At 50.6% G+C, this 13,040-nt stretch overlaps 1 long non-coding RNA gene across 1 annotated transcript; it reads right to left on the bottom strand.

The window, feature by feature from the left end:
* Positions 1 to 631: 631 nt before the first annotated feature.
* On the bottom strand, positions 632 to 8,016 carry LOC122183085. The gene is made up of 4 exons (XR_006180091.1): positions 7,987 to 8,016; positions 6,525 to 6,657; positions 3,333 to 3,389; positions 632 to 725 (listed from the first exon to the last, which is right to left on the bottom strand). It is a non-coding gene; the product is annotated as an uncharacterized LOC122183085 (long non-coding RNA).
* Positions 8,017 to 13,040: the final 5,024 nt, after the last annotated feature.

Raw genomic sequence — 13,040 nt, forward strand, 5'->3', positions numbered from 1 at the left:
CGAACAAACTGCTGCAAGAGGATTCGGGCTCCTCGCTTGCCAATATCTTGGCACTGCTTTTCCCCAGAGCAGTGTCTTCCATCAGTCTCAGAAAAATAAATAAATCTACTTTCCACATCATTTCATCTTCTGATAACAGTAATGAACTCAGTCCAAGGCATTACTGGGAATTAATGACTGGCTGCCTCCTGACTCACCAGCTCTTCCCAGGCTACCATAAATTCCCAGGAACCCTTATGTGCCATGCACCAAGCTGAAAATAAAGCAATTGTGCAAAGCCTTGGGACAGATATACAACACGCTGCCCCATGGGAGGCTCGGGAACTGAGATGGGCTCAGAGGTGCCCACCGGCAGCAATGCTAGAGCTGCTTGAGCTGCATCACTTCTGCAAAATAAGTTGAAAACAGCAGACGTCACCCTCAGAGAGCTGCTTCTCTGGATAATTAAACTCACGTTGCATGTATACCTTTAACCTTTCTTCTGGCTAACTCTCCAGTCTCACCGTGCTCTTGTCTAAGAGATTAAAGAGTCTCCCAGAAGCCCCCCCTGGATGTAGGTAATTCTGGACCATTATCACATCACCTCTAACCCCCTCTTAATAAACTAAAAGAAGATGCTCATTACCGAAGCCAAGCCTGCAGCTCATACCTGCTTGGCAATTAGCAAGCAGGGCACCTCCCACACACAGGGCTGCTCAGGTCTGTCCTTCCAGCTCACACTGCTTCTGTGGGGAGAAGAAGAGTTAACAGCATTGGCACATTCACGCAGTTATTGGAATATCTCGATTTCTTGCTCTTGCGGTTGCAAATGTAAATTTGGATGTAACCAGCTCCAGTAATTAGATTTAATGACTAAAGAGCATTTTGAGATGGTGCAATTCATGAAGTTCTCCATCGGAAAGGATGGATTAGATTTGTTTCTTTTTTTGAAAAAATATGAATTTCTGTCATCATCTAAGCACTGAACATGTTATCTTAGCTGTTAGTCTCAAGAAATTTAACAGAATTAGCACACGATTGTTAGCACTTATTAAGTGCAGCCCATGCGCAGATTTTTATGCACCAGAGCATTCAGTTGACAGAAGAGACAAAGAGAGGTACGGCTGATACTGGAATACATTTTAATTTGGGGAAAATATAGCTGCTACATTAAACCAAGAGGCTGAGCAGTTCCACGCCAGCCAGTAGCTACATTCATTTCCCGTTGGGTCTCACTTCAGCTGGAGTCACGCATCCAAACGACCCAGGCTCTAAGGACAATCACTGTAACATGCAGCCCAGCACAGGAAGGAGATTCGTCTCATGATGGATTATCCCCAGGCACGAGCAGCACGATGCTGCAGGTGCTTTAAGAAGACGAGCCCTGAAAACTAATCCTGCACTACAGATTTGTCCTTCTCCCCCCACAGGCACTGACCCTGTCCTTGGGCTGCTTGGGGCAGAGGGGGAAGTCGAGGTCCTGGGGCAGCGGTCCTTAGGAGCACCCAGGCCCCTTAGGGAGCTGGATGACAGTGCTGCAGAGGCACCCCTGTCTGCCTGTCCAGGAGTTGTGTCCCTCCAGGTCTTTAATTAAGGCAGTCTGGGCTTCTCAAGCGATGGAGTGTGAAAGCAGCACCTCATAAAAACGTCCCAGCCCCAATAACACTTCTAAATCAGTTTCTTGGGACGCAGCTGCAGTATGCCACGTGGAGAAGCCATGGCAGCAAGGGGAAGGTTTTACAGGCTCTTAATTATGAGGTCTGGCACAAGTCTCTGGAGGTGGTACTCTGGAAAGCAGTGGGGAGGAGAGCTCAGCACCATGCCAGCTCTTGTAACAGCTCCCACACCTCCCCAGCTGCAGAGGTAGAGGAAAGGGCAGAGGCTTTAGGTCACCAGCAAACGGGGGAGCTGGAGAGAAGCAACCAGCTCATGGCAGGGGTTGGGACTGGATGGACTCTAAGGTTCCTTCCAACCCAACCATTCTGTGATTCTGTGAAGTGAACAAATCCCCAGACAGGGAACCTCACGATTAAGGGCTGTTTAACCCAGCTGAATCCCTGCCTACAAGATCAAAGGCTGCAGCTGGAAGGCTGGATGCGTTCAGAAAGACATGGTTAATTGTGAGAGCAATTAGCCTCTGCAAGAATTGGATTCGCCGTGCCTGGAAGTGTTTAAGTCTCAGTGGAGATCCTTCTGAAAGATACGCTTGTGTTTGGCTGGGATGGATGAGCTTGATACAGGAGCAGCCCACTTTATGCAAGAAGTCAGAAGAGATGAACAGAATGGTCCTTTGAGCCAGAAAATCTCTAAAATCTATGAAACTATTAATAGAGAGTGAGACATTTCCAGTGGGTTTGACAGCTAGATGACAAATCTGTGTTAAATTCCACAGGATCCAAAGAAACTCTGCTTGGCCTCATTTTCCAATATTCTCCAAGGGGTTTCCCAACAGGGGAATTTTAGTTTTCTTTTTTTAAACTTTAAAATGATATTCCAAACTGGAAAACTTCTCCACCTCCACTCCCCTTACCCTCCTCTGCTCCTCCATCTCCTCCTGCATTTCAGCAAGTACCCACGTGTCCCCACATGTGTGGGTGAAGAAAACACAAGCTGTGCTGCCCACCAGCCCTGGAGCCAGCTCCCCACGGCAGCCCCCAGTGCACAGCCCCCTTCAGTTCCACACTGAACTCTGCTCACCTCTGCGGCTTCTGCAAGCCACCATCACACCTCATTGCCAAGTCACTCAAACTGGACTGGAGAAGGAGCTCACTTGCACACTCCCATCACAGAGCAACCTCAGAGCCAGGATACGATCCCATGGGTATGTCCCATTGCACCCAGAATAGCTCAGTTTATCAGTGCTTCCCTATCAGCATTTCTCTTTTAGCTCTGTTGTGAAGCTTTATCCTCCCAAATTCAGCCTGGCACAGCAGCTCTTGGTATCCTCTGCTGGGGACATGCTTTCGTACTGCCTCGCTGCCTGCTCTCTCATCTCCCTCAAACAGAACAAGCAGTCACAAGGCTCATTACATGATGCAAGTGATTAAGAATTAATAACTTCTTCTAAGGCCAATCATTTCAGCTGAGACCGCTATGAGTTTATTATTTTATATGTATGTTTTGAGAAATATGACATAATTGAAAATGTAGTATTACTCCCAATTGTTCATCATTTTCCACTGAACTTACACACATGCCACCACACACAAAAACCTCACTCAAGCATGCTGCATCCTCACTCCCAAGCCTTCATTTGTCATGCTTGCTTTAACTCTTCAGGGAACTCTGAGTTACGAGTTTGTACAGTGCCAAGATAACAGGCAAAAAGCAAACAGGAATGAGAATAGCAATACCTTATTTGCTGGCAAGATTACACTCGTGTGAGATCACATCTGTTCCTTCAGCAAGACCTGGGTGGAAAAAGCAGATTTAATCCTAATAGCAACCTTTTAGCAACTAAAGGAAGGCTGTAAGAAAGAAGGGGACAGACTCTTCAGCGGGGAGGGAAAACGGTTTCAAACTAAAAGAGATTTAGACTTGTTATAAAGGAAAAAGCTTTTACAATCAGGGTGGTGAAGCACTGGCACAGGTTGCCCAGAGAGGTGGTGGTGCCCCATCCCTGGAGAAAAAATCAAGGTCAGGCTGGATGGGGCTCTGAGCACCTGATGGAGCTGTAGGTGCCCCTGCTCATTGCAGGGGGGTTGGAGTGATGGCCTTTAAGGGTCCCTTCCAACTCAAACAATTCTATGAATCATAACAGCACTAACAATGAGAGTAGACCTAAAGTGTAACCAGATGAAGAAATAAACCAGATGAAGAAATAAACCCATGAAGAAATACACAAGCGTCCAAATTACTCAAAGAGGAGCAACTTGCAGAAGGATCCCCAGCTTCTTTCTCTTGGACATTTCTTTTGAAGATGACACTCTTCCTTCTCTCAGAAGGAACTTCCCCTTGTGAGCATCCTCCAGGCACCACTTTGTGTCACACGATGGGGCTGATGGGAAGGGATTCTCTGTGGCAGAGAGCTGGATTTCAGACACAGCCAGAGAGGATGCATTCTGGAGCAAGAAGATCAGTGAAATGTGGGGAGATCCCCCAGCACAACAACAAGGCTCAAGGTTCTCGGATGTCAGATCACTGCTGGGAGAGCTCTCGGCACCTGTTACTCTCTATTCACAACCATCCTCATGATGGAACAAAGCCTTCAGGAGCAAGGGACCTTTGGCAGCTCCACTTGCAGGTTGCGGTTGGCACATACACATACACATACACGTGGCTGTGCCGGATGCCTAGGACACAAAAAGAGTAAACACCACAAAGCTGTCTCCCTGCGTGCCACAGAGCAGCTCTATCAGCCAGGTCTGCTCTGCCCTGGCCCTTGGAGCTGCTTTGCAGTGCCCCAGGTGCTGCAGCATTAAATCACTTTGCAAAGGCAGAGCTGTGCCTGGAAGTGTAAACAGGACCTGAGGGACGTGACAGCAGGAGGAAAGAGTTGGTTAGTGCCTAAGCCTGAAGCACCCTGTGTCCAAATGCCAGAAGGTTCTGCAGCACTTTGCTGACCACAGTTCCTCCGAGCACTGGGTGGTGCAAGATTAGCATGTAAGGATTATAAATGTGATAGAAAGGTACTCAAATGGCCAGCCCCAGCAGCTCTGGTGCAGGTCTCTGGGCAGAGCTGGAGCTCCAGGACACAGAGCTCATCCCCACATGAGCTCATCACTCATCTCTGCTAAACTTTCTCTGTACTGCAGAGGTAGCATAGGGCAAATGTCGAGTCCTGAGGCACGTCATGGAGCAGTCCAAGGCAGGAGAGGGTTGGGACAGAGCTCCTGCCTTCAGAAGCCCCTCAGCTCGGCCGAGCAGCCCTCGTTCCCTCGGCTCTTTGCGTTCAGTACCTTCTATACGCACTCACCACCCAGAGGGTCGGCCTGTCACTCTCCATCTCCTCTCCCTCCCAAACACTCCATTACGCAGATGGAAAACCGCGGAGCTGCCAGGCATTCTCCCCTTGCCTACAACCAAGCCAGCAGTGCTGCCCTCTGGGGGCCTCGCCTTCCTCCTGCAGGAGATGGGTTTTGGCAGCACGGGGAGTTTCTCTCTCTTCCTTCGCAGGATCCATTTGTGCCCCGACGAAGAGCAGAGAGGAGATGCCCACCAAATCCACACCCACATACAGCTGCCCTGGTCCCAGCATCTCCTGTAGGATGCAATAATGCCATTCCCATGCCCTAAGACAGACAAACACCCTTGTTCTTCCTCTGAAAAGCTGAAGTAGCCCAACAGACCGCAGCCATACCTCTGGATTTGCCCATGAGGAGCTGTCTGATATTCACAGAGCTGCTCTTAGGCAGCAAAGCTTTTTTTTTTTTTTTCTTTTTCCTTCCCCCTCCTTCCTACTTGTGCCTACTCTTGGTTCCTGAGCACTGAGCACAACCAAATGTCTGCAGGGGGGGCCAGGCTGCAGCTGGTACAAATCAACACAGCCATGCTGATTCAGAGTGACCGAGCATCTGATACGAATCCTCCTGCATCAACAACACATTCTTGGTGACTACTGGCACTGCAGAAGAGGAAACTGCACAGAAAGACCCTTCCGTCACATTCGATCCCTCATCCCTCCCCACACAGCACAAGCCCTGGAGCCCAGCAGCCAGCCTTGTCCACCAATCCCAGCCACCTCAAGGGCTGACTGAACCCTGGGAAAGGCAGAAGCACAGCACCCTGTTTCAAAGACATCAAGGCATTTGGGAGCCTGAGCTCGCAAGGAAAACACGCGTAAAAGCTCCTGTGTGCCAGGAGATTCATGTAAATCAGGGCATCCCCAGGCAGATCCTCCTTGTCCTTCTTCTCCTGCAGCGGTGGAGAGGGGTGGTGGAGGTCAGGCCTTTGAAGCCAGAGGACAGTAAATCCATGTGGCACTCACTCTATTGTCTGAAGATTCATGGCTTTGTTCCCTGAAGGTCAGCTCTATCTGTTCTATTCAATTAAGGATAATCTATGACTTTTCCCTCTGCACCCTCCCTGGCCGTATGCTCCTTGTCAGCAGGAGACCATTGGTCAAACAGAAGCCAGAAATGCTCAGTGTCCCAGAGAGAGGCAGGGAGAAGAGCAGGATGAGGCAGAGAGCTCTTCATCTCACAGTGGGCTCCCAAGTATCCTGCTTCCCTAAAAGGCTGAGGCAGAGAGAACAGTCTCCAGAGTGATGTAAATGCCCAGAAACCATCTGTAACTTGGGACAGCAGAGAATCCTTCTGCTCCCACAGCACTGCTCACACAGGTATCTATCCAGCACCCAAGCCTCTTTGCTCTCTCCATTATTATAGTATCATTAAGATTGGAAAGCACCACTAGATCACAACATCCAACCATCACCCCATCTCCACTAAACCATGTCCACAAATACCATATCCAGATGTCTCTTGAACACCTCCAAGGGACAGTGACTCTACCACCTCCCTGAGCAGCCTGTTCCAATATCCCTCCAAGAAGGGCTTTTTCCTAGTAACCAACCTGAACCTCCCCTGGTGCAACAAAGCCATTACCTCTGGTCCTTGGATCCAGTGCTACCAAATAGGAGAGGTGGTTACCTGGGCCATGCCTCCACATGGTACCCTGGTGGGCTGCCTTACGTAGGGCAGGAACTAGAATCCAGGGCACATTTTCCCTCCACTTTTTCTACGGGACAAAAAGAAAGAGAAAGTAGAAGAATGTTTAGCCTTCCTATTTGTCCTCATTTGCTTTACTAGCTAGCTTTGTTTGTCTGCTTTGTTTTTGAGCAGCCCTCAAGGCTGTGATTTGGAGAGAGGGTTTCATCAAGCAAAAGAAGGTACAGAGATGAGTTAATGAGAACGATTATTCAGTGACAGCTGCTGCCGTTCACCTCCTAACAAGCGTAAGGCAGTGCCTTGCTAAAACAAGGCTTTCTCTGGTGATTATGTGCAGGGGGATTAACTTTGAAAACTTTGCTCAAGACCTGCAGTGATGTTATTGGAAATCCACTCAATGAGCAGACAAGCACAGGGGAAGCGGACCGTGTTTGAAGTGCGCCTGCTGTGAGCAGGCACAGCCTGGGGATGGATTGTGAGCACAGCAGAGGTGCACAGTTCCCTTCTCTGCCACCCCAGGATGTACAGCTGAGGGTATGACCCACCTGGGGCTCAGCAAGGCACAGTCTATCTGCAAAAGAATTTTCTCCCCCGCGTGCCGCAGCCCACAAATCAAGCCCTGCATCTCCTGCCCAGACACCCCACGGCTGGGCTGTGAGCTCCTGCAATGAATGCTGGCTGTTCCTCACTGCCATCTCCCCCACAACTACAGTCAGCTCCAATAATGATTATATCTGCATCCATGCCTGAGAACAGCTCTTCATCAGCTCTTCCACATGGGGATGAGATGCCTAAGCTTGGCACATAGCGCCTGCCATTTAACATCCCCATCAAGCCACAGGGAAACCAAATGGAGCAGAAAACTGGCCAGGAGCTGTGCTTTCCTTCCAAACTGGCATCCACTGAACACAGGACCCCTCTCCGTTCTCACTTTGGCAGCCCAAGCAGCTCCATGCCCAGATTGGCACTGGCAAGAAGCAGTGCCCAGCATGGTGCTTTCACCTGTGCTGCTGCTGCTGCAGCATCACACACACACAGAAACCCCAGCTCCTGGGGACTTAGCCCTGCAGCATCACCCCCAGGCTCAGCTGCCTCCAGACCCAGCATCACAGCCCTGCTACAAGCTCAGACAGATGGTGAGCAAGCCCCACTCCATCTCCTGTGGCTGTTTGGCCATTACAGAGAGCTGCACTCAAGTTTGTCTGGCAGGTATCCATACCCCACATGCAAACATTTTGGCAGGGAGAAACTACAAGCTGAGTAGGTGAGACTGCGCTCCCCATCAGAGCAGGAAGGCAGGTCTTCCCATCACAGCTCCTGGGAGATCTTCTCCTGGAAGCACCAACCTCTCCCTCCACTGGCTCAGCTGCATTTCAGACATTGGTACCCACAGACTCACCACCAGTCCTGACCCTGCACCATGGGCAGCAATCCCAAAGCAGTGGCTACGGAGTGACTTCCTCCTATTAATCCCTTCTCCTTAACTCTCAGCTGTCCCACCTCCCCTACTATCCACTCTGTTTCCTCCTGATGATCAAGCAGCAGCTGCAAAACATCAACCCTTTCACCAACACTGATTTTCTACTCTTAGAAGGCCTGCAGGGGTCCTACTGCCACCTCTGCAAACCAAAAGCATATATTTCTCTTATGCAAAGCGGGGGGCTGGAGCTCGATGATCTTCAAGGTCCCTTCCAATCTAAGCTGTTCAATGATTTCACAATTCTTTGAATAGTGCAGCAGTCCTCATGGCAGTAAAACTCCCACCACTGGTCTGCACCGTTCTGCTTCCAGAGAAAAGGAAGGAGCAGGGTTTTTAAGCTCCCATGGGATGAGAAAACCATTGTGGGCTCCTCCACACACTCAAATCACATTGTTCACACATTTAGGGCCAGAGGGCTGCCAAAAGCAGTGTTCTTAACATGAAATAAGAAGCCTTGACAAATATTTAATTGCATCTCTGCTCACAGGCAATTAGAGGAGTAGGACGTAAGGTCTGGTTTTATGTGATGTTTTCATTCTTTCTTTCTTTTTCCAGTTTGTAGCTCTTGTACCACAGAAATGTGTCTTGCATTGTAAAGAAGTAGAGGAAGAGCCCTCATAGCATAAGGAGTCTGATCAATACTACTGGGTAGCCAGAGCCAAAAACATGACATAAATGAGCTGGGAATTGGAAGAAAGCAGCAGATATCATTCAAAACCCCAGGGCTGATGAAGCATGAGCTGTGCCTTGCCTTGATGAGCAGCCCTGGTGCAATGGGACTTGTGAGATTGGAGCTTGGAGGGGAGAGCTCATGGGCATCGGTCATATGGGGTGGGTGGAGGTGCAGTGGGAAACTGCGTGAGCACTGGCAGGGAAAATTGCATAGCAAGTGCTTTTGCTCCTGCAGAGTTTGTCCTGTCATTGGGGAAATGAGAGGGGGGAGATGCCAAATGATGGAGAGCAGAGGCTGCACGTGGAAATGGTGGCAGGCACTGGGGTGAGGGCAGGGACAGGGAAATGGGGAGCAGAGGGTCTCTTGCCACTGCAGAGAACGTGGGCAGCGTGGCTGATGGCAGAAGCCTGTCCAAAACGGGATGCAGGAAGGATTTATGAGCACGACTATAATGAAAAGCAGTTATCCATGACCATCTTAAATCTTGTCAGAGGGAGGAGGAGAGGGGCCATCTCCGGTGTGCAGACTAGGAGACTGAACGCTGCTGTTCTGCAGCAGTTGCAAAACGAGACCCTCACAGAAGCAGCTGCTTCACAGGAAGGGGCTGATGCTTCTGGGCTGGGGCTGAGCCATGGGTGTTGTGCTCGGACTGTGAGGGAGGGGAAGGCAAACAGCACAGGTGTCACTGCAGAGATGCTCAGCATCCCTCTCAGCATCCAGGGAGGGTCAGAGTGCTGCCAGGCTGTGTAGCCTGAATGCAGGATAGGCTGAAGAACTCACCTCAAAGGCTCAAGAGACAGGGACATCATTCTGGTCCTTTCAAATGCACACCAGTGTTGTTCAGCTCCCACAGCTGTGATTGACTCTGCAGCCCTTCCAGCCCACGGTGCTGCTTATCCCAGCCACGGGAAGGAGAGATGCTCCATGCTCTTCCCTGCCCCACGGCAGCTCCCTGGGGCTGGATCCTGATAAATTTCAGTCCTCTCAACCCCAACATCTCCACCTGGGGTGACATTTCAGTCCTGAACCCAAGGGCACAAGGGGGCAGGGGAAGAGCCTTCACACTGCCAGCATCCAGCACAGGAGATGCCTGCTTCTGCCTCTGCAACAGAGCAGCTGAGCTGCACTCTCACTGGGAGAGAGAAGCATCAGGTAAAGCCGTGTCTACAGGCACATATGGAAGGGCTGGGATGCTGCCCAAGCTTCGGCTCAAAAAAAGTGCACATCTTATGGTATAAATATTTTGGTTCGCCTCCCCCTCTCCAACCCACGAGCTCCAGCACTGAAACCACAACAGCAGCCCTCAGCACAGCCACTCTGGCACTCGTTTCCCTCCGATCCCCACAGCCACCAGTGTTTACTGCAACACAAGCCTGTGCCACCTGCATTACCCCAGTCCTGCCTGTGGCCCCAAAGTGCCTGCACAGACCCACGTGCCCACCTCCCAGCGACTCACCCTCCGTGCCTGCCCCAAAAGTTTCTCTGAAGACTCAAGGAAGTGTGATACAAAGATGGTGGTTTGGGAATTTGTTAAAATAGAGAGGAGAGGACATCCCTCAGAGGCTTTCTCCATTGATTTCTTTTGGAACAAGAAAAAGATAAGGAGAGAGCATGTCTAATGAAAGGAAAAAAAAATAAAAGTAATTTTTCACCAGCGTGTGCTGAATGGTTCTTAGTTCTTGAGCCGGCTGAGAAGAGAGGTGGCTTTGGCTGTGGGTGAGCCATGCACCCCATCCCCCAGCACAGCAGGGACGTGGGAGAGCCCAACAGCAGCAGTGCTCGTTCAGAAGCTATAGAAGCTATAGACCCAATGCCAAACCTGAGCTTGAGCTCTGTGCTTACCTGGGCAAACATTTGTTTTGTTCTCTAATAGCAAGGCGGATGTGCTATTCCCCTGTGTAAACATCCACTCTCCAGACATAAGCACTTCTGAGCTGTGCTGTTCTGTTCAAACAGCCCCTTTCTAGGTGAAATCTGCTGCATTCTCCTGTGTCAACAGCCTGTGCTGGGGCTGTCCCAGTCTCCTCTAAAACACCTCTTTGGATGGGAACACTCCAAGGGTGGCTGTTTGTCTGTGCAAACACCTCCTCTGTACATGCAGAGCTCTGTGCCCCTGCCATTCTGCAGCTTCCCGCAATGGGCTGGGACAGGGTTTGTGCTCCCATTGAGCTGTAAACACAGGGTATTGAAATGAGCCTCCATGAGGGATCAGCACTGGGAAGGAGAAAACTCCTCTACTGTCTATAGCCAGCCCTTGCCACGGGATGTTACCATTCTCTCTATATAGGGAAACTGAGGTAGGCAAAGCAATATGGTTTGCTCAGTCACCCACCGTGGTGGCTCAGCCAGGAGGATGGCCACAACAAAGGACGGTAAGGAAGAGCAGAGCAAGGCTGTGGGCTGAGCCAGGGCACATGGCACGGAGAGGGAACAGGTATCGCTTAGCCCAGATGAAGCAAACTGGCAGCAATGTGATTTTTTTCTCTATAAATATATCTGGAGGGTAAACATTAGGGAGGGGAAAAAAGCTATTTAAGCTGAAGGACAATGGAGGTGCAAGAAAACATCCATATTAATGTTTGAAGGAGCCAAAGAGGGGGTAATGGAGAGAAGGAAGGAAGAGACACAGCCCGAGGGAAAGACAGGGGAGATGCAGGCTGTGCCCACTGCATCCGGACAAGGCACAGAGCTGGGGATCTGCACTTCCACTGCACAAGGCTTAACAGCGAGGCAAAATGAGACAGGTGGGAGATGGAAGGGCTGGCTGCTGTTCCAGCACAATTGTGAGTCGCACAGAAGCTGATCCCTCCTGCCCTCATCCTGCAAGCTTTTCAGGCAGGTGCCATGGAGAGCCACGATGCCGCAGGGTTGTGCAGGGCCCCCCAGAATGCCACCACACGGCTCTTGTGCTCTGCTGCCCACTGGGTTCAGTGCACAGCATTTCCTCCGCCGCCTCCTGGGAGCAGCGGGATTTCCATCGCCATTAAAAACAAGCCTTTGTTATTAGCCCCGTGAATTATTTATTCCATCATAATTAATGCAGGACTGTTAACAGCCATGGCAGAGCTCCCCGGCTCGCCTGTCTGCAAACACTGCTCTGCTTCTGCTCACCACTTTGGCATTAAATATGCATCGGGACTGATAAATGGCTCCAGTGCAGAGCAGTCCCACAGACAAAGCAAAGCACCCGGAGCACAGATTCCTCCCTGGGGAAGGACCACACCGGGCATCTCCTGGCAGAATGGGCTCGCCCGATCCCCTACCTCTGAACCAGACACCTACCAGTCCCCCAGGAGCACTCCCATGGGCACAAAGAGAGGGATGGACTGGTCTCTTTAGCGGCTTCATGCCCAGATGCCTATGGAGAAGAGGGAGATGGGCAGTAGCTCACCTAATTAATAAAAAGAAAAGAAAATAAATGCTCTGGAGCTGCTGAGCTCTTCTGTTCCTTTGTCAGCCCAGTCTCTGGAAGAAGAAATAAAGCAGTGTAATAAAGTGCCATGCTGCCTCAAACTCGTGATTTCTGCAGGTAGAGACCTGTGCTGGGAATGCCTGGGGGGCAGGACCTCCTGAGGACAGGTGATACGGGGTGGCTATGACTCCCCATCACACTCACAAAAAGAAACAACCGATCCCAGCCCAATCCAGGCTGAGTGCCACAAAGCAGCCTGGATGGAGAGCCACACCTGGGAAGGCTTCACTCCCTCCCACCAGCTGCACCCCTCCATCCCACTGCAGCCTCCAGAATAAGGCCTGAGTCCCCATCCTATTATTCTCTGCTGTCTCCTTCCCCACAGCCACTGGCTTGAGAGAAAGGCAGCCCTCAGCTGAAGTCTGTCTGAAATCCAGACTGTGCAGCAAACGGATCAGGTCAAGAGATGTGATGCAGCCCAGCTCCGTGAGGTCACCCCGAGCAGCCCCATGAGGGCCCAGAACAGCGTCCCTACCTTGGGAAGGGGTAAAGCCAGGCTGAGCTCCGGTGAAAGCAGGCATTATTGCAGAAGAGGAGATGGGCTGATGCTGAGATGGAGTTCTGAATGACGTGCTGAAAGTAGGGCTGGTGGTGCTGCTCCTTCCTAGCACTTGGATCTAAAACAAGGAGAGAAAAGAGGAAGCATTAGCCAGGTATTGTCTGGCTGATCCTGGCCCGGAACTAAAGTGCATTTAAAGTGACCCTTCTCAAAGCCTCATCTCTCCCATTTGATGTTTCTCTGATTCAAGGATCTTTTTGCCTGCAACATCTATTTCTCTGTCAACAGCACTCAGAGCATCTCTCTTGCTATCTTTAGTCTTGGTTTAT

Source organism: Lagopus leucura, unplaced genomic scaffold, assembly GCF_019238085.1.
Source record: "Lagopus leucura isolate 7727_CA_CO unplaced genomic scaffold, USGS_WTPT01 Super-Scaffold_100016, whole genome shotgun sequence".
Lineage (NCBI taxonomy): Eukaryota > Metazoa > Chordata > Aves > Galliformes > Phasianidae > Lagopus > Lagopus leucura.